Genomic DNA, 20,624 nt, shown 5'->3' with positions numbered 1-20,624 from the left:
ACTTTAGGAATCAAGGCTTCATTTTATGAACAAAGTAATGCTGGGATTCCCTATTATCTGAAAATTACACACACACACAAAGTCATGAGGCTTGACAGAGTTGTTATTTACTGGCTGAAGAAAAATGTCTCCCCAACTGAGGGGAAGTGGGAGACAAAATTATAGTTGTATTTGCATTACATCACACTTACACTTGTTCTGTCTACAGTCCCACTAGTATTAATAAAATTGTTTGTCATGGGCAAGTGTTCCCTGGCTTTCATTTTTCCTTTATTCCCTCTCACATTAGCCTGGGGTTTTTGTGTTTGGGAAATTTTCCCCCCTCCCAGTCTTGTTTCTGTTATTACTGTGAAAATTATTCTATTCTCAGCTCTAAGAGTGGTCTTCTCAGGTGGTTCAGTGGTAAAGAAATCACCTGGAATGAAGGAGACTCAAGTTCGATCCCTGGGTTGGGAAGATCCTGGAGGAGGAAACAGCAAACCACTCCAGTATTCTTGTGTGAGAGATCCTATGGACAGAGGAGCCTGGAGGGCTATGGTACACAGGGTCTCAAAAAAGTCAGACGTGACTTAGCAACTGAACAACAATAACAAAGGCTCTAAGAACATGCCGTGATTGACTGAGACCAGTCAACATATCACATTCCTCTGGTCATTTGAGTAACAGGGAATGTTTGTGATTGTAGATTTCAGGAGCTGTATCCAAGCCATGTTGCAGTTAGAGAGACCAGCTCTTTCCTCCAGCTAACTAAACATGGGAGAACGTGGAGTATGAGGTGGCTGTAATCCCTTAGCTAACACAGTGGAAAGCCCTGACCTGGGTAACATGGGGTGTGGGGATAGCGCTGACCCAGGAAGGTAGACATTGTTTGATCTGCTATGTAGAAGTAAAGGAAACTAGACTCTTGACTCTTGAGAAGATTAAAGCAGTAAATTTTACTTCTTGTTTGTGGATGAAATATATCGAAAATGTATGTGGATGAAATACATCTAAAATATCATTGAGATTTGAAGGGGGGATTTATTTGAATTTTGCCCCCATAAGTCCATATATTATACAATTGTTTGATTTGTCACATTCAGTTCCTAGTTGCTACTTCTTCCTCATTACAAATTAACATAATTGCTAAATGTTTCTCAATTTTGGATATATTTTTTGATATTTAAAGTTATTTTCTTAGTCATAATATCCAGCAAATGAATCTCAATCCTCAGAAATAATACTGAATGTCATTTGAACTTCTTTGCAGCCCTATTCCTGATCCTCAGGTCTCACTGCTTTAGAAAAATAGCACATTTTCTACTTGCCTTGATATTTGTTTTGTTTTGTTCTTCTTTCTGGATCAAATATTAGGCTGTAGCTTATGATTCTTGAGGGATAACTTCTTCCAATTTCATGTCTGAATAAATAATGCTGTATAGAGATTTTTTATTTTTAAAGATTAATTTTATATAGACTATATTTCAGCGGAAAGATATCAAGAATACAGAAAACTTGATATCTACTAGTTTAATGAATCCATAAAAATGGCAATATTCTTCTTCTTAGGCTAGCAAGATGTAAATAACAGCATTTGAAAGAGCATGTTCTTAGGTTATTTACAAGGAGTCTTATTTATCAGGAAACTGAAACTCATTTGGACTTGTAAACCAGAATGACCTATACATACTAATATTATTAGCCTAGAAAATAGTATAGTGAGTTATTTCCCTGTCAGAGCCCAAGAGCTAGAGAAAGATGAGGTGCAGAAAAGTCTGATTAGGAGGTTACTAGAGAAAAATACTTGTGAAATGGCCTTTGTATAAAACAAGATAGCTACTTGAGTAGAAATTTTAAAAATATACTGTTTCAATTTTCAACCCTTGAAATATTTCAAAATTTAGACATGGATATAAATCTAACACAACTAAATTAAATGTTAGGGAACTCTTTGATCTCCCTTCTTGAAATCAAATTTACCAATTTTTGGCTACAATGATTAAAGAATAGGATGGTGGAAGGCAGAATTTTACCTGGCTTGATATTTGGGAGGTGATAAATGATCCTATAGGTACTGATATTGGTATGACTTTCAGGGCCACTAGATATTGGACTGTTTCTGACAAGAGACACTCTTCCTGCAATTATTTTGTGATCTATGAATACACCTGGATTATACAGTTGATGCCGTACATCAGAATCTTTCAATCAACTGTCACATTCAATGATAGTCATAAAAGTGAATAGATCTTATCAAATAATTGGCTATAACATTTTTATTAATCAAGTCACACTTCCCATTTCTTCTATTATAGAATAAAACACTGGTACTGAAAAAACAGTTAAATTATTAAAAGCAAATTAAATTTAATGTGCTTAATGTTTATCCACATAGTAGCATGTGACAGAATTTCCTTCTTTCTTAGGAACAAACAATGTTCATACCTAAAACTGCTGAACTGTACACTTGAAAATGGCTAAACTATACACTTAAGATGGTAAAATATTAAATTCTATGTGATGTATTTCATCGCAATAAAAACTCAAAAAATAACTAAGTATAAAAAATAAGAAAGTACTTAATAGTAAAATAACAAAAGATATAAACAGAAATTACTTTTTCATAAAGAAAATACATAAAAGATAAATGCATCATCAAATATTAAAACTCATAGATAACAATATTTTCTTAAAGAAGTGCTACGGTGATACACGATCATATATGCAAGTCCTTGGAACAGTGTCTGGCCTATTAAAACTGTTCATCAAGTTGGATAGTATTATCACAAATAGGTTTTAAAACTGGAATAGGGATTGAAGAAGAGTGGAAAAATACATATATACATAAAGAGAGAGCGCGTCATGCTCAAGTAAGTAAAGACTGAAAAATTCCTGGTGCTCAGTGTAGAAAAGTATCATCCTGAACATTACTGGAAAGATGTAAATCTATATAACCTTAGAAACTGATTTGATAATGTGTTCTCAAAACCTAAAGAGTTCTTTATCCTTTACCCAGTAATTCCATTGCAAAGATTCAGTTTAAAAGAAATAATGATAAGTTGAAAAAATATTCATTGCTATTATATTTTAAAATTTTTACAAAACAAAATTATATTCCATGGAGAATAAGAATCTTTTGTTTTATTTCCATACATTTATCATAGCCTAGCTGTCTGTCCAAAAAAAAAAAAAGTTAAGTTAATGATGTTGGTTACTTAGTGTATTTAATACTATATTCCTTAATATGTCAAAACAACTGATTAACATTTTATTGAGTATAATTCAAGATAAAGTAATGAGAAAATGAGTAAGTGAAATACAATAACTATTAAATGTGGGTGACAGAACTATGGAAGATTTATTTTCTAAATGGTTATAAATCTTTAACATTTTAACAAGGAACATGAATTAGCCACTTTGCTATTAAAAAGACAAATAATTACACAAAAGTACATGGGATATTTCTAATTAATTAATTAGCCTCTTACAAACTCCAAAGCTTAAAAGCTTAGGGCTATTACAGAATTGTCTCATTTTAATCTAATTATTTAATGAAATTTTGATTCTCTTAAATTTGATTATTTAAAGGGTAAGTACTATACTGTGCAATTTCTAAAGGGAAATTTTTTTAAAAACTCTATCACTGATTTTGTTTCTTCCTTATAAAGTCATCATTTTTTCACCTTATATTGCTGGTTTCTAGAATAGTTGAACATATTTCTATTCATTCAATTAATATTTATTGAATATCTTTGTACTGGAAGTTCCTCGAGGTAAAGATGATGAGTTAAAATCTCAGTTGACTCAAGAAAATTCATAAATAAATTGATAAATATATTGGAAGTGTTATAACATAGGCATAAAGTACTTTGGGAATCCAGAGTGGTTATTATTTAACCCACATTGAGTGAGAGGGGTTGCAAGTTTTTAAGAGAACCTGGTAGAATATGAGGCATGTGTTAAAATATTTCCTGAACATTTTAAGAAAAGTAAATTTACAGAACAATCCAGAAATAGGCAAGAACATGAAATTATATACCATGATATGTATATTAATTATATATGTTCATATGTATATAGGACAATGAAATACTATTTCTGATGAATAGTATAAATGAATAGAATAAATTCCAATGTTATTTCTGATGAATACCGGGGCCATTGTGACTAAAACATAAAGCATACATTTGGAAAAAATGATAGACAGATGTGAAGGATGGATTTAGAACAAGTAGTTGAAAAATAGAAAATATTTATTTGCACGATGTGCTTTGAAGTCTATATATTATCCTCATGCAAACATTACTCAGCAAATCAGCATATGATTTGATTGAAGAAGAAGAATTAGAAAATTTTATTGATGGTGAAAAATTGGAGACTCATGTGGAGATGAGAAGCAACTAGAAGTACTGTACAGATATCATTTAAGAGATAGCTATGATAGCTATAATAAAAACATATAATATCTTGAACCAAGTTTTGTTGGCAGACACACAATGAAGAAAGTCTCTCTAAGGTATATAGGGTTCATTCTCTGACTTTATATAGGTGGTAAGGGAGATAGAAGAAATAGGACTGTTTTGGAGGGTATCTGAACCTATCACAGGCAATTGCATGGATGATTATGTCTTCAATTCAGAAATGAAATATTAGATTTCACTGAGGTATTATAATGAGGAACAATTATACAAAAATATATGAAAATGCTCATCCAGATAGGCTTGCAGCAATATTTGAGACCATCTGCCAAGATCGTGGGACTGGGACAGAAATGAAGACATCAGTGGAGGAAAATGGGTTTCTTACTTAGCTCCAGGTTTTCTGCTTGTTTGTTTGTTACAAGGTATAGAATGTATACTTCTTAAAATATTCAAATACTTATAGGGCCAAAAGAAGTGTAGTTAAACAAAAAGTGACCAGCTTAGTGGAAATTAATAGACTAAAATGTACCAATAGGAAACAATTTGAATATATATTTTCAATATTAATGAAATATTTAAATGAAAGATATGTATAAACAACTCAGCCTTAATTTTTCTAATTATTTATAATATCTTAAACTATGTAGCAAAGTAGAGTTGCCAATAGATTGGCTAAAATTATATTTATGAACAGCTATTGTGTTTAATTAGCAAATAATTAAAATAATTCTAAAACTTCTAAAAATATTTGAAAAATATTTTCTGTTATGATTCAAATATCTCCATCACCCACAAAATTATCTTACTCAGATTCTCAATTTACTTTGCACACCTTTTCTTAATATGTAAAAGGAAGTAACAACCTTTCAACTCTTATCAAAATTAGTTAAAATCAAATTTACAGCTCAAATATATGATGTGTTATCCTAGTATCTTAGCATAGTTACTAATGAAATGCAGAGAAAAGGAGAACTTATACAGTAAGATTTGTTTATTCAGGGAAAACTGTATGGCGTAAATTTAGATCAGGTTTTTAAGGAGATTGCAGTGGTAAATAAATATGGCTGCCAAGGTCTGGGGGGCAATGTGAAAATGAAAGAAATCAAAGAATAATAAAGTTTTGAGTATCTCATACCCTCTTGACTCTGTTACAACAGTTGACTCTATTACAAATGTCACATCCCTTGCTTTCAGATTTCTTGGAACCCATGCTCAAAAATGAGACAGTATTTACTTACTTTAATTTCAGCAAGTATGCTCAGCTTCCCTGTGAAAGAAGGAAAATAATTATCAAATGACACATCTAAAGATAGATGTAAAATACTGAGAAATATTAGACTCACGAGGTAGATACTGAAAAAGATGAAGCGAGAAAATGGCCATTCCGTGCACACCTACTATGTGCCAGGCACCAGGCAGGTGCTTTGTGTATATTGTGGTATTTACTCCTTGAAGCGACCTGGCAGGTTTGCATGGTTTCATTGCACAGAAGACACTCAAGTTTAAAGGTTAAATACCCTACCCAAAATGACCCAGAATAGTAAAAATGGAATCTCTATATGGGTTTGCTTTCTAAAATGTGTTGTTCTCCACTACTTACTGCGAACACTACATTTTACATGTTGCCTTTCTTTGCTTAACGTCACTATCGATTTCTACATGAAAAAAGATTAGCTATTAACTGTATATTGATATCATTGATGTGTAGTGATTTATGGCATACTATGCATATGTTTTATTAAAAATCTTTCTTGGGGATTCTATTTAAAATTACAAGAATCTTTTAGCTCACAAAATTCTTAGGACAGAATGGTCATAAATAGAGAGAAACTAGATACATTATTAACAAGAATCATTTTTTATCAACCATCTCCCACATTTTAGTTCACATATCTTGAAATATTCTTTACCCCCAATTACTTCACAATGAACAATTATTCATTAGCTTTGACAACATCAAAGAAATAAAGGATTGACCCAGATCTGCAACTTAGAACTGGGTCCCTGATCAGTTAGGGAAGGTCAAAGGGGCTAATGCATTCAGGAAACATAGGAAAGGGCATACTGAAGGGGATATATTTAATCCTCAGAGCCAAATAATCACTAGCATGGTGATGGATAAAGTTAAATATGCAATAACTACAGAGTCAGTACTACATTTATTCAGATTCATAAATGAAAATAAGGAGTGACAATCAGGCTCCGAGGTGGTTACTTGAGTAAAGGATAAAATGTCTAAGTCCATAAACTCTGAAAATAATCATGAAATCATATACTGCCTTTCTACTATATAATTCTGATTTTAGTATTTTAACATTATTTATTGACAACTCATGTGAAGCAAATGTAGATAAAATATTTCACCTAGGAATTATATATACTTTGATTCAACAAATACTCTTTGTGTTCATTCTATACACATGTGAAGTTTCAAATAACACTTGTACTATATTAACTTTAGACAATTTAATCTATTGCATGCAAATCTAGTTTCAATATTTCTTATCACAATGTACAAATTCAACACCCGTAAGTCTATATAATATGCTGATCTTTTAAAACTATGCCATCACTATTGCAATTTAAAGTTGTTTGTAAACTACGATTAAAATTAGCATTGTGATAAATTCTCTTTGAAGCTCTGTAAAAGACAGCATACATTTTTTTGCTCCTTTTTAATATCAAAAATTAGATATTTGTTAATATATTATTCAATGACACACTTCTAAATAAATTGTATTTCAGGCTGCCATTGCATAGTAAAATAGTAACAAATACAGTTTCTTCTGTTTCAAAAATATATACCCATTTCACATAAAAGACAAAAAAAAGAACAATGTGTATGCTATTGTATAATTCAATTATCTCTAGTTTGAATTATATAAATGGCCAGTAAATCTTCCCCTTCAGAAAATGCATAAATATTTAATAACATAAAGGTGGTCAATAATTTAAATTCAATGAGATTTGTACATTGATTTTCCAGATTAATGCTATTAAGCCAAAGGATTTCCCACGGGTTCAGTTTTCTCTATGACCCTATGTGTTATACATTCAGATGTTATATTTACAATAACCAAGGAAGCATTCTTGCTCAGCAAGTGAAGCAAATTAACTGAATATTATAGATTATTTCTAGTGCAACACTGATGGGTACATACTTACTGCTGCTGCTGCTGCTAAGTCGCTTCAGTCGTGTCCGACTCTGTGTGACCCCATAGACGGCAGCCCACCAGGCTCCCCCGTCCCTGGGATTCTCCAGGCAAGAACACTGGAGTGGGTTGCCATTTCCTTCTCCAATGCGTGAAAGTGAAAAGTGAAAGTGAAGTCGCTCAGTCGTGTCTGATTCTTAGCGACCCCATGGACTGCAGCCCACCAGGCCCCTCCGTCCATGGGATTTTCCAGGCAGGAGTACTGCAGTGGGGTACCATGGCCTTCTCCTATACTTGCTGCTGCTGCTAAGTCAGGTCAGTCGTGTCCAACTCTGTGTGACCCCATATCTGCTACCTGAGGTCAAATCCTGCCTTAGGCAAAAATCATGAAACAAGCCCAGGTGATCAGTATTTCTCTTCCACGCTCCTGACCTCCTCAAAGACCCCTGTTTTCAGTCCCTCTAGGTGGGACAGCTCTTCCTGGCTACACTTCAGGTGTGCAGTGATTAATCAGAGGAAACTTCTTAGGACAATGTTTCATGCTTCATGCTTACTGCTCTCCGCCGCGTCAAAATACACTGTGTTAGATATTGGTTATCAGCTGGAATACAAGTCGTTACCTAGATACAAATAAAGCCATGAAATGGTACAAAATGATTGCCTCCTCTGAAGGTATTTATGGTTCAACTGACAACACTTTTTAAGATGAAAGAAATGACTCTTAAGCAGTGAAATATCAAGAGACAGTCTGAAAATATTTTCAGAAAAGTGTGTCTTTTCCTGTGCCTCTAAGTCATAAAAATCTATGCACCAGTCCATTCAAAATTATCTCAATTCTATTCTCCAAAGTTTTGTATTATGCTTAATCCCTAGTGGTCTTCACAGTGAAACAATGAGACTATAAAATGAGATTCAGAAGTTTTGTCATCAAATATGTATTTATGAGTGAGTGACAGTGGCTCAGTTATGTCCAGCTCTGTGACCCTATGGACTGTAGTCTGCCAGGCTCCTTTGTCCGTGGAATTCTCCAGGCAGCAATACTGAAGTGGGTTGTCATTTCCTATTCATATACTTTCATACATCCTTAAAATCTGATTTCCAAATTAGGACTAAGATAGAATTCTCAGTTGCTGATTATTTTTTAAAGTTTTTTCAGCTTTTTAAAGATATAACTGCATATAGTAGTTTATTAGCATAGTATATACAACATAATGATTTGATATATACAGTGAAATTATTACAACAATAAATTTAGTTAACATCTTTTGCTGAAATAGTTACAATATTTTTTTCAAGAAATTTTAAGATCTACTCCCTTAGCAACTTTCAAATATGCAATGCAGTACTGTTGACTATAGTTATCATGTTGTGCATTATATCTCTGGAATTTATTTAATTTTTTAATTGGGCCTTGGTTACTTTTAATCATTTTTTCAAGTGGTTGGCATTAATACAATGAATAATACAAGGGACCCACACTGGTTTTATAAACTAAATTGCAATATAATGGAACTTGAAATTTATATTTCTTAGAAACTATATTGTTAAGATGATATTTTATATTCTTTGACAATATGTCCTTTTTATTTAATTTTTAATTTAATTTCTAGTAAATTCTTTATGTAATTTCTAATAAAATAGGTTGACATTGAGAAATATAATTTATTGGGGCCAATGTTATTATAAATTCTTTACTATCTTCTTATACCTGATGTTAGGGACTTGCATGCTTAAGTTTCTCATAATAATCATAATTATATCCCATGTTTCTTATTATTCTTGATAAGTAGATAAAATTGAGACCAAACTAGATTTTTTTTTCAATCAATAAAATGGGAGGTTTTGTTGCCTTTAGGAAAACAGACCAATAAATATGTATATTTTATATACCATTAATTTGAAAATTAGAAATGGTTGCCTTAAATAGACCCTTTGTATAATCCTGGTATTAAAAACTTAGTAACTAAGGTGTTAAATATTTCCCCTTTGCTGTTGAGACAGTACACTATTCCATAGTATGTGCCTTCAATCTTCACTTGTCAAGATAAGGATAATCAATCTCAATTCCCCATAAAATGTAATTTCCATTAGAGACAAGCAATAAACACTACCAATTTCTTAGAAGCATTGGACTTCTGCAAAATAATCCCCTTTAAAAAAGACAAGGGGAAAAATACTTTATTTTACCACTGAGATATGGTATATGGAAGCAGAAAAGTCAATTCATCTTCTTATCTTCCTGAGATACCTACAATTAATGTTTCTTTAGTTTTTTTCAAGGCTAAAATAGAATTCAGTGAAACTCAACATTGCAAAGGAAGGGAGCAACAGCATTTACAGAGAGACATTAAAACTGCATTCCATATAATCTGGCATGCATTCTAACATCCCTATATAAGGGTGACTGTCAATAAACTCAAAATCTGGTCATCAATATTTTCTTTTGTGAAATACTCTGTGTGAATAAAAGTTATGGCCTCCATCTTCAGGAAGCTTATATTTTACTAGAGTGTAGAAAATACAATTCAAGGCAATATATTTTTCTTTTTTCCAAAACATGCAACAAGGAGGATGTATTTACAATAAAAAATTGAATTGCTGTTAACATAGGCAGATTGACATACATGAATGCTCACTGTGGATATTGCTGATGACTTTTCTAGAACTTAAATCTTGATATCATGTCCTTGTTGCAATCTTTCAGAGGTTCTGCATTGTTTTCAGCATAAAAGTCAAAGGATCATAAAATAATCATCATTTTAACATTCATTTAATTTGAACACAATTCTAATTCCAGTGTTCTCTTTTCCTTTATTCTATATCTGTAGATATATTACTCTCCCTTATTGCTCTCTCTCCTCTTCCCAGCAGTGTGGAAAGTTACCTATTAACTTGCATGTATCTTGCAGAATTCATTTTAATGCCTCCTCCCCCTACAAAGTGCTCTGACTCTTCCTTAAACCTCCACCCAAGACTGATTTGTCTCTTCCAAAATTCCTCCACTATATATTTTATGGGTTTCCCTGAGAGCTCAGATGGTAAAGAATTCTACAACATTGTGCCATTTAGTATTGAACTAGCTTTTTGTTGGCCATCTTTTCTTAAACCTGTGCCTCTTAAGAGTGTGGAGTTTTAACCACTCTTCTGCCAGGGAAGTCCCTTCTTCATAATTTAAAAGGAAAAATTCTCATAAAAATAAATAAATAAATAAATAAATCAAATGTAAAATTCTCTTAAAAAGTTAAAAATTCTTCCATCTTCTGAAGTTCTAGTTTAGGATTTTTGAGGTATTTTAGTAAGGTAAGAATTCTACATATCTACAAGAATATTCTAATTAAAAAAATAACTTAGGAAATAAAAAAAGAGTAAAAAACAAAAATCCTTCCTGTCTTATTTCCACAGTCTGAAATGCACGACTAGTATTTCCTACATTAAAATGTGCACTTCCTACTTTATTTAAGAGGGGAGCACACATTTCTTATATACTCCTGCCAAACTTTCAGGAAGAAAGCTCTTAATATCATGGCATATGATCTTTGGCTTTTCCTTTGGGGAAGCTTATTCTCAGAGGACCAAAAAAACCTGTCTTAAAGATAACTTTATGTATTAGAGCTAATATTTCATCAAAGAGTCATAAGGCTTAGAAGATGAGGAAAAAATTAAGATCTTCTTTTGAAGACATTCTTCAGTATTTGTGCAAAGTGGTTTGAGTGTATTTTGGTAATCATTAAATGTCGATAAGGCTTTTCCAAGGCAATTCATTTATATCTTACCAAATTATCACTATAATTTGGTGTATTTCTCTCTTCTATATAATCAAGTAATTACTAATATTGTAAAACTTCACAAGACAAATTTTTGGTTCATTTAAAGGGTGCTAAACCAAAAGTAAAATGTTGTCTAGGGGAATTAGTTAAATCAACTTAGCAATTGTTCTTTATATCATTGACTATTTTGCTTATGGGTTTTCCTGGTGGTTCAGACAGTAAAGACCTGAATCTCCATTTTTCAGTTTCAGAGTCTTTCCCTCATTCCCTTCCTCCCTTTATTCACCACTTGGATGGAATTTTTTTTCAATATAACTCATATGTCAATGTGGAATTTATCCATCATAATAATATTTAATTGTTTGAATTCAAAACTTACTCACCACAGTAATTCTGAAATTGACCTCAGGCATAGCTTCTACTTGCAATACTATAATCTCACATTGAGGAAAATATGATATTTTCTAAGGAAAGCATGCTAGTATGTATTGAATATCTTTAAACCAGACTTTATCATCTTCATTATTGTCATCTTTAACATCATCATCAATCAAGCAATATTGTTTCAGCACCTCCCATGTTTCAAGCTCTGTGGTACTTCATAAAAGATATAAGTGCTACTTTACTTAACTCACAAAACAATTCTAAAAAATGAGTAATATGACTTGAAATCTGCTCATGGAGAAAATGAGTATCAAACAAATTAACTAATCTAATTAATTAATCACCAGATTAAGTGGTGAGTTAATATTTGAATATGTATTCATATGTCTTCAAAATTCAGATTTCCCATCATTCCATTCTGAAACAAGACATTTGGAAAGTCCTTTTAAACAACAAGGAATTACTGTATAGCACAGGGAACTATACTCAATATCTCATAATAACCTAAATGGAAAAGAATTTGAAAAAATAATGTGTGTGTGTGTGTGTAACTGAATCACTTTGCTGTACACCTAAGACTAGTACAACATTGCAAATTAAAAAAGAAAAGTAGAAGCTAAAAAAATTAAAATATATATTTTAAATGTTTTCCTCATTTATATCTATTAACTGAAACATACTTCTGCCCATGGCTAATTTATAACCCAAATACACCATGATACTTCAAGAGGAAAAAGAAAAGAACTTTTCCTTTCTCTGATTCCCATAGCAATATCATCCATACATGTGTTTTAAAATTTGATAAATATCAACTTCTAATGTTTTCTAGTATCCTGAATGACTCAGTAAGACTAGACCATTAGAAGATGTAAATGTGACCCAGCAGGAAATTACCTACTGTTAGTAGGTAAATCCTTGAGTGCTCCAATGACCCTTTCCCTACAGAAGACAGTGCTAACTCTGGGCCCCTCCGAACTTTCTCGGCTGACCTGTGTGTTTATAACTCCCTTTGGTCAAATCACTGTAGAGAAGTTGAATAGCACTGGAAAGCCACAAATAGCTATTTAGTTGTATGTTTCTGTATTTGCCTGGCTCAGGCATAGATAACTGACTAGATTTTAAATATTTCAGAGCATGGACCAGATAGTTTTCATCTTAGTTTTTTTTTCCTTCTTCCTTCCTTCCTTCTCTCTTCTTTTTTCTAACTCTCTTTTCTCTGTGTATTCTCTTTATCTAGCCTATCTGTCCTCCCCTCTAGTCAAGGTCAATACATACATTAAGACAAAAATCTAGCACAGGTTTATTTCTTAACATATTAATTCAGTTCAACCTAAATAGCAACAGAGCTGAGCTAAAGTTTATATTTTGTCTATCTTACAAGGAACCATTTTGATATGTGTTATCAATAAGCCCAGGGCATGCCTGGTGGCCCAGCAATAAAGAATATGCCTGCCAATGCAGAAGATAAGGATTCAATCCCTGGGTCAGAAAGATCCCCTGGAAAAGGAAATGATAACCCACTCCATTATTCTTGCCTGGGAAATTCCATGGACAGAGGAGACTGGCAGACTACAATCCATGGGGTCGCCAAGAGTTGGATACAACTTAGTGACTGAACAACAACGACCATCAATGAACCAAATTTGTTTTCAAATAAGGTGTCCAAATTTAGCCCATTCATAAACTTAAATCATGACTTGTACATTATCTGACACAGCATGGCCTAAAAGTTAGTTATTAAAAGTGGAGAAATAAATGAAGAAATAAATGTTTTGAACTTTGCTCATTTAACAATGTACTTAGTTTTCACTGTACATGCAACATGTATAAGCACAATACTGGTTTTGAAAGTAAAAATCTAGTCCCTATTACAGCCATCAATATTAATATTTTGTTTCAGTGACTGTTGAGCCAGAAAAAGGAACATGAACATATTTACCTAAAAAAGAGATGAGGAAGAAATCACTGAAGCATAATAGAAAATAAGCAAAATATGAAAGAAGTCATAAGTATTTGAGCAAATAAATTTAAAATATCCAATAAGTATTAGGAGTGGGTCTACCATTTGAGATATTTCTATTTTGACTGTAACTGATTAAATATTCTTTAGTAGGAGAATAACAGAAAGTAGATAATTTCTGCAATAAAAAGTTCTCTAAATAAAAACAAGAAGACTGGAAATGAGAAAAGACTGAAAACAATGTTATCAGTCAGTAATTTAAGGGAATTCATCCACCGATGATGAGATTCTGACACAGAACTGACTATAGATATGAGTGAACCCATAGCTAGTTTGACAGCATTGTCAGATTTAATTTGTTTTTTGCTGAATTTTTTCCTATTTTCCCTTTTTCTTATCTTCACCAACACAAGAACCTTTGTTTCTGTATAGTTGCATTGCAAGAAAGATATATTATTTCTCATAGCCCATATACAGACAAAACTTGCTGTTGATCGGTCGCTAAGTCCTGTCCACTCATTGTGACCCCATGGACTGTAGCATGCCAGGTTTCCCTGTCCTTCGCACTTTCCTGGAGTTTGTTCAGACTCATGTCCATTGAGTTGGTGATGCCATCCAACTATCTTGTCCTCTGTCATCCCCTTCTCTTTCTGCCTTCAATTTTTCCCAACATCAGGGTCTTTTCCAATGAATCGACACTTCTTATCATGTGACCAAATAATTGGAACTTCAGCTTCAGCACAATCCTTCTAATTAATATCCAGGGTTGATGTTCTTTAGGATTGACTGGTTTGATCTCCTTGCTGACCAAAGGACTCTCAAGAGTCTTCTCCAGCACAATGGTTGGAAAGTGTCGATTCTTTGGCATTCAGCCTTCCTTATGGCCCAATTCTCACATCCATACATGACTACTGGAAAAACCATAGCTTTAGCTATACGGACCTTTGTCAGCAAAGTGATATCTCTGCTTTTTAGTATACTGTCTAGGTTTGTCATAGCTTTTCATAGAAGAAACACGTGTCTTTTAATTTCATGACTTCAGTCACCATTCACAGTGATTTGGAGCCCAAGAAAATAAGTCTGTCACTCTTCCATTTTTTCCATCCATTTGCCATGAAGTGATGGGACCAGATGCCATAATCTGTTTTTTTGAATATTGAGATTTAAGCCAACTTTTTCCATTCTCCTCTTTCACCCTTATCAAGAGGTTCTTTAGTTCCTCTTTGCTTTTGCCATTAGAGTGGTACAATCTGTACTGACATTTTATTTTTCTTTCATCAATTATTTAGAGAATAAGAAATTTATGTAATTACATGGGGCTTCCCAGGTGGCTCAGATGGTAAGGAGTCAGCCTGCAATGCAGGAGTCCTCTGTTCGATCCCTGGGTTGGGAAGATCCCCTGGAGAAGGGAATGACAACCCACTCCAGTATTCTTGCCTGGAGAATTCCATTGGCATAGGCACTTGGTGGGCTATGTTCATTACATAAATTTATATAATCGCATTAAGACAGTGGAAATGTTAAAGAAAGATGAAATCAGTATTCTCTATCTATATTTCAATTAACTATAGCTCACTTAACTTTGCATTCCAGGATGTCTGGCTATATGTGAGTGATCAGATCACTGTGGTTATTGGGGTCATTCAGATCTCTTTTGTATAGTCCTTCTGTGTATTCTTGCCACCTCTTCTTAGAATCTTCAGCTTTCTGTCCTTTATTGTGCCTATCTTTGCATGAAATATTCCCTTGGTATCTCTAATATTCTTGAAGAGATCTCTAGTCTTTTCAATTCTATTGTTTTCCCCTATTTCTTTGCATTGTTCACTTAGGATGGCTTTCTTATCTTTCCTTGCTCTTCTTTGGAATTTTGCATTTAGCTGGATGTATATTTCATTTTCTCTTTGGCCTTTTGCTTCTCTTCTTTTCTCAGCTAGGTGTAAGGCCTCCTCAGACAACCCTTTTGCCTTTTTGCATTTCTTCTTCTTGGGGATGGTTTTGATCACCACCTCCTGTACAATGTTATGAGCCTCCATCCACAGTTCTTCAGGCACTCTATCTGTCAGATCTAATCCCTTGAATCTATTTGTCACTTTCATTGTATAATCGTAAGGGATATGATTTAGGTCATACCTGAATAGCCCAATAGTTTTCCCCACTTTCTTCTATTTAAGTCTGAATTTTGCAATAAGGAGTTCATGATCTGATCTTGTTTTTGCTGACTGTAGAGAGTCCTCCATTTTGGCTGCAAAGACTATAATCAATTTGTTTTCAGTATTGATCATCTGGTGATGTCCATGTGCAGAGTTGTCTTTTATGTTCCTGGAGGAATGTGTTTGCTGTGACCAGTGCATTCTCTTGGCAAAGCTCTGTTAGCCTTTGCCCTGCTTCATTTTGTATTCTAAGGCCAAACGTTTGCACGTGCTTCCTAGGTTTGCATTCCAGTCCCCTATAATTAAAAGAACTTTTTTTTTTTTGGTGTTCTAGGAAAAGGTGAAGAAATTACAGCTGAGATATTTCAAATCCTAAAAGTGATGCTGTTAAAATGCAGCACTCAATATGCCAGCAAATTTGGAAATCTCAGCAATGGCCACAGGACTGGAAAAGATCAGTTTTCATTCCAATTAGAAAGAAAGGCAGTGCCAAAGAATGTTCAAACTACCGAAAAATTATACTCATCTTACACACTAGCAACGTAATTCCCCAAATTCTCCAAGTTAGTCTTTAACAGTACGTGAGCCAAGAACTTTCAGATGTTCAAGCTGGATTTAGAAAAGGCAGAGGAACCAGAGCTCAAATTGCAAACATCAATTTGATCATAGAAAAAGCAAGAGAATTACAGAAAAGCATCTACTTCTGCTTTATTGACTGTGCCAAAGCCTTTGACTGTGTGGATCACAACAAACTGTGGAAAGTTCTTAAAGACATGGAAATATGAGACCACCATACCTGCCCCCAGAGAAACCTGTATGCAGGTCAAGAAGCAACAGTAAGAACCAGACATGGAAAAACAGACTGGTTCCAAATTGGGAAAGGAGTACATCAAGACTGTATATTGTCACCCTGCTATTTAACTTATATGCAGAATACATCATGTGAAATATTGGGTTGGATGAAGAACATCTGGAATCAAGATTACCAGGAGAAATATTAATAACCTCAGATATGCAAATGACACCACAATTATGGCAGAAAGCAAAGAGGAACTAAAGAATCTCTTGATGAAGGTGAAAGATGGGAGTGAAAAAGCTGGTTTAAAATCAACATTCAAAAAGCGAAGATCACGGCATCTGGTCCCATCACTACATGGCAAATAGATGGGGAAGCAATGGAAACAGTGACAAGCTTTATATCCTTGGGCTCCCAAATCACTTCAGGTGATGACTGCAGTCATGATATTAAAAGAGGCTCGCTCCTTGGAAGGAAAGCTATGACCAAACTAGACAGCATATTAAAAAGCAGAGACACAACTGTGCCAACAAAGGTCCATCTAGTCAAAGCTATTGATTTTCCAGTAGTCATGAAAGGATGTGAGAGTTGGACCATAAAAAGCTAAGCCCCCAAGAATTGATGCTTTTGAACTGTGGTGTTGAAGAAGATTCTTTATTGTTTCTTGGGCAGCCAGTGGATCAAACCAGCCAATCCTAAAGGAAACCAGTCCTGAATATTCATTGGAAGGACTGATGCTGAAGCTGAAGCACCAACACTTTGGCCACCTGCTATGAAGAGCCCACTCATTAGAAAAGACCCTGATGCTGGGGAAGATTGAAGGCAGGAGGAGATGGGCACAACAGAGGACAAGATGGTTGGAAGGCATAACTGACTCAATTGACATAAGTTTGAGCAAACTCCACGTAATGATGGACAGAGAAGCCTGACATGCTGCAGTCCATGGGGTCACAAACAGTCGGACATGGCTGATGACTGAAAAACAACAACTATAAAGGTTCTATCTTCTCTACTTTCTAAGGGTTTTGCTCACATGATGGATCAATAAAGCTATCTATAGAAATTCCTATCAATATAACATGCTTATGATGAAAAATCCCATTGCTGAAAATATGGCAACAAAATTGTCAATGGGTTAATGGTACAAAAATTATAGTGTTGGCAAAGATTAGCATAAAAAGATTGATATAATAATGGAATTCTAAACTTACATTCAGACTCAGGGTATACCAATTAGTGAAGAACACTGCACATCATACCAAAATGAACACTGTTTTTTTAAGAACATCATTAGTATCTACAAATGAGAAAAATCGTATTTCTGAAAAGTCAAAGACTTACAGAATAGGCTGAAATGGAATAGTGTGTGGACTGGGCTGCCATCACGTCTCCTTCCTTGTATTCTAGAATGCCTTTCTTATATTGCTGTGCTAGACCACGTTCGGTTGCAAAATCACTCTAGATTGTGACTGCAACCATGAAACTAAAACATGCTTGCTCCTTGGAAGAAAAGCTATGACCAACCTAGACAGCATATTAAAAAGCAGAGACATTACTTTGCTGACAAAGGTCCATCCAGTCAAAGCTATGGTTTTTCCAGTAGTCATGTATGGACGTGAGAGTTGGTCCAATAAGAAAGTTAAGTGCTGAAGAATTGATGCTTTTGAACTGTGGTGTTGGAGAAGACTCTTTAGAGTCCCTTGGATTGCAAGGAGATCAAACCAGTCAATCCTGAGGGAAATCAGTCCCAAGTATTCATTGGAAGCACTGATGCTGAAGCTGAAGCTCCAATACTTTGGCCACCTAATGAGCAGAACTGACTCACTGAAAAGACCGTGATGCTGGGAAAGATTGAAAGTGGGAGGAGAAGGAGAAGACAGATGATGAGATGGTTGGATGGCATCACTGACTCAATGGACATGAGCTTGAGCAAGTTCCATGAGTTGATGATGGACACGGAAGCCTGGTGTGCTGCAGTCCATGGGGTCACAAAGAGTTGGAGGTGATTGAGTGACTGAACTAAACAGACCACATTTCTTGGCAGACCTGGTGGCTCAGCGGTAAAGAATCCTCCTGCCAATTCAGGAGACACAAGGGATGCAGATTGGATCCCTGGGTCAGGAAGATCCCCTGGAAGAGAAAAATGGCAACACACTCCAGCATTCTTGCCTGGAAAATCTCATGGACAGAGGAGCCTGGCAACAGTACATAGGGCACCATACAGTGGGACGTGACTGAACACATACCCCGCCCCCTCAAGAAAAAGTTAGTTCTAAAAAACACTGTATTTCATTTAAGCAGAGGATTAAACTCTTCGTCCACATGGGTGATTTCCAAAATTGCATATAAACAAAAGTTGATATGTAAGAGACTCTTCTCTGAGAATAGAAATGAATCAGAAGAGCAAACATTTATATTTACTTAAACCACATTTTTCTAGACTCTAACACTGTCTTACCTTGGTAAACAATAGAGCACACAACAAAAAATCTAATATTTGATCTTAGGAACAAATATATAGAAGCATAGCATGGAGAAAAGGCCAGAAATATCTGCATAACTGTGTGGTGTGAGGGGAGAGCAAAGTCTCATTTCCAGTGGTATATGCCCCATTGGCTTGCCTCATTGTCATCTTCCTTTCCTGTTAACTCTATCCTGCCACCTTTTTATCTCCCCCTACCTCACAGATAGGTACGCAGATAAGTAGATAGGTAGATAGATGATAGAAAGGCAGATAAAATGAAGATAGACACCATTCTTGCAGAGGAATCCTTGGATATGATGATGAAGGAGCAGAGGCAAGTTTCCTTCTTTCTGTTTTAACAAAGAAGCAGAAAAAGGAATCAATTTGACTCAATCTCATTTAAAGGCCAGAGGGATTTTATTTCTCAGAGCTTACAAAACATCTTTATTGAAGCAAAGGAAATGGAATCTTCAGATTTGGTGAAGGAGAAATAATCATAGGCTGGGAGAAGATAAGGAGAAAGATGGCTACATTTTAAAATTCTACTTCATGATTTTTGCATTTAACAAACTTGCCTGCTTAGGGACTTCCCTGGAGGTCCAGTTGTTAAGACCCTGCTTTCTAACTGCTGCTGCTGCTAAGTCGCTTCAGTCTGTGCGACCCCATAGACGGCAGCCCACCAGGCTCCCCGCACTGGGATTCTCCAGGCAGGAACACTGGAGTGGGTTGCCATTTCCTTCTCCAATGCATGAAAGTGAAAGGTGAAAGTGAAGTCGCTCAGTCGTGTCCGACTCTTAGCGACCCCATGGACTGCAGCCTACCGGCTCCTCTGTCCATGGGATTTTCCAGGCAAGAGTATTGGAGTGGGGTGCCATTGTCTTCTCCATGCCTTCTAGCACAGGGGTGCAATTCTATCCCTGGCTGAGAAACTATGATCCCGTATGTCTCGGAGCCAAAAAAAACCAAACATAACACAGAATTAATATTGTAACAATTCAATAAATACTTTAAAAACCTTCCACATCAAAAAACCTTTAAAAAACACAGCTTGCCTGCTTGGACGATAACTAAACTGGCACAACATAGATGGCACAGGCTCTCCTAAGTAATTAACTTTAGATTTTGATAGAAAGGCAAGTCAGATTTATGTTACCATAAGCCTTATTTTAAGGTGAATACATGTATCTTCCCTAGAAACTCAGGTAAAGAAATCTGCCTGCAAACCAGTAGACCCAGGTTCGATTCCTGGGTCAGTAAGATCCCCTGGAGAAGGAAATACAACCCACTCTAATATTCTTGCCTGGAGCATTCCATGGGCAGAGGAGCCTGGGAGGCTTAGAGTCCATGTGGTCACAAGAGTCAGATACGCTTAGTGACTAAACAACCACTAATACATGTGACTCACGGAGGGCCCTGTAAGTTTCACATTAAATGTTGGCGCCATTGAGTGATTTTTCCTGGTCCATAGACTATATTATTTCTCCCACTTTCATATATTATTTTATTACATTCCTATAATACTATGTATATTTCCATATTGTAATACTATTG

The sequence above is a fragment of the Cervus canadensis genome, chromosome 27, assembly GCF_019320065.1.
Source record: "Cervus canadensis isolate Bull #8, Minnesota chromosome 27, ASM1932006v1, whole genome shotgun sequence".
NCBI classification, from domain to species: Eukaryota; Metazoa; Chordata; class Mammalia; order Artiodactyla; family Cervidae; genus Cervus; species Cervus canadensis.
Note: the sequence above shows the minus strand (reverse complement) of the source record.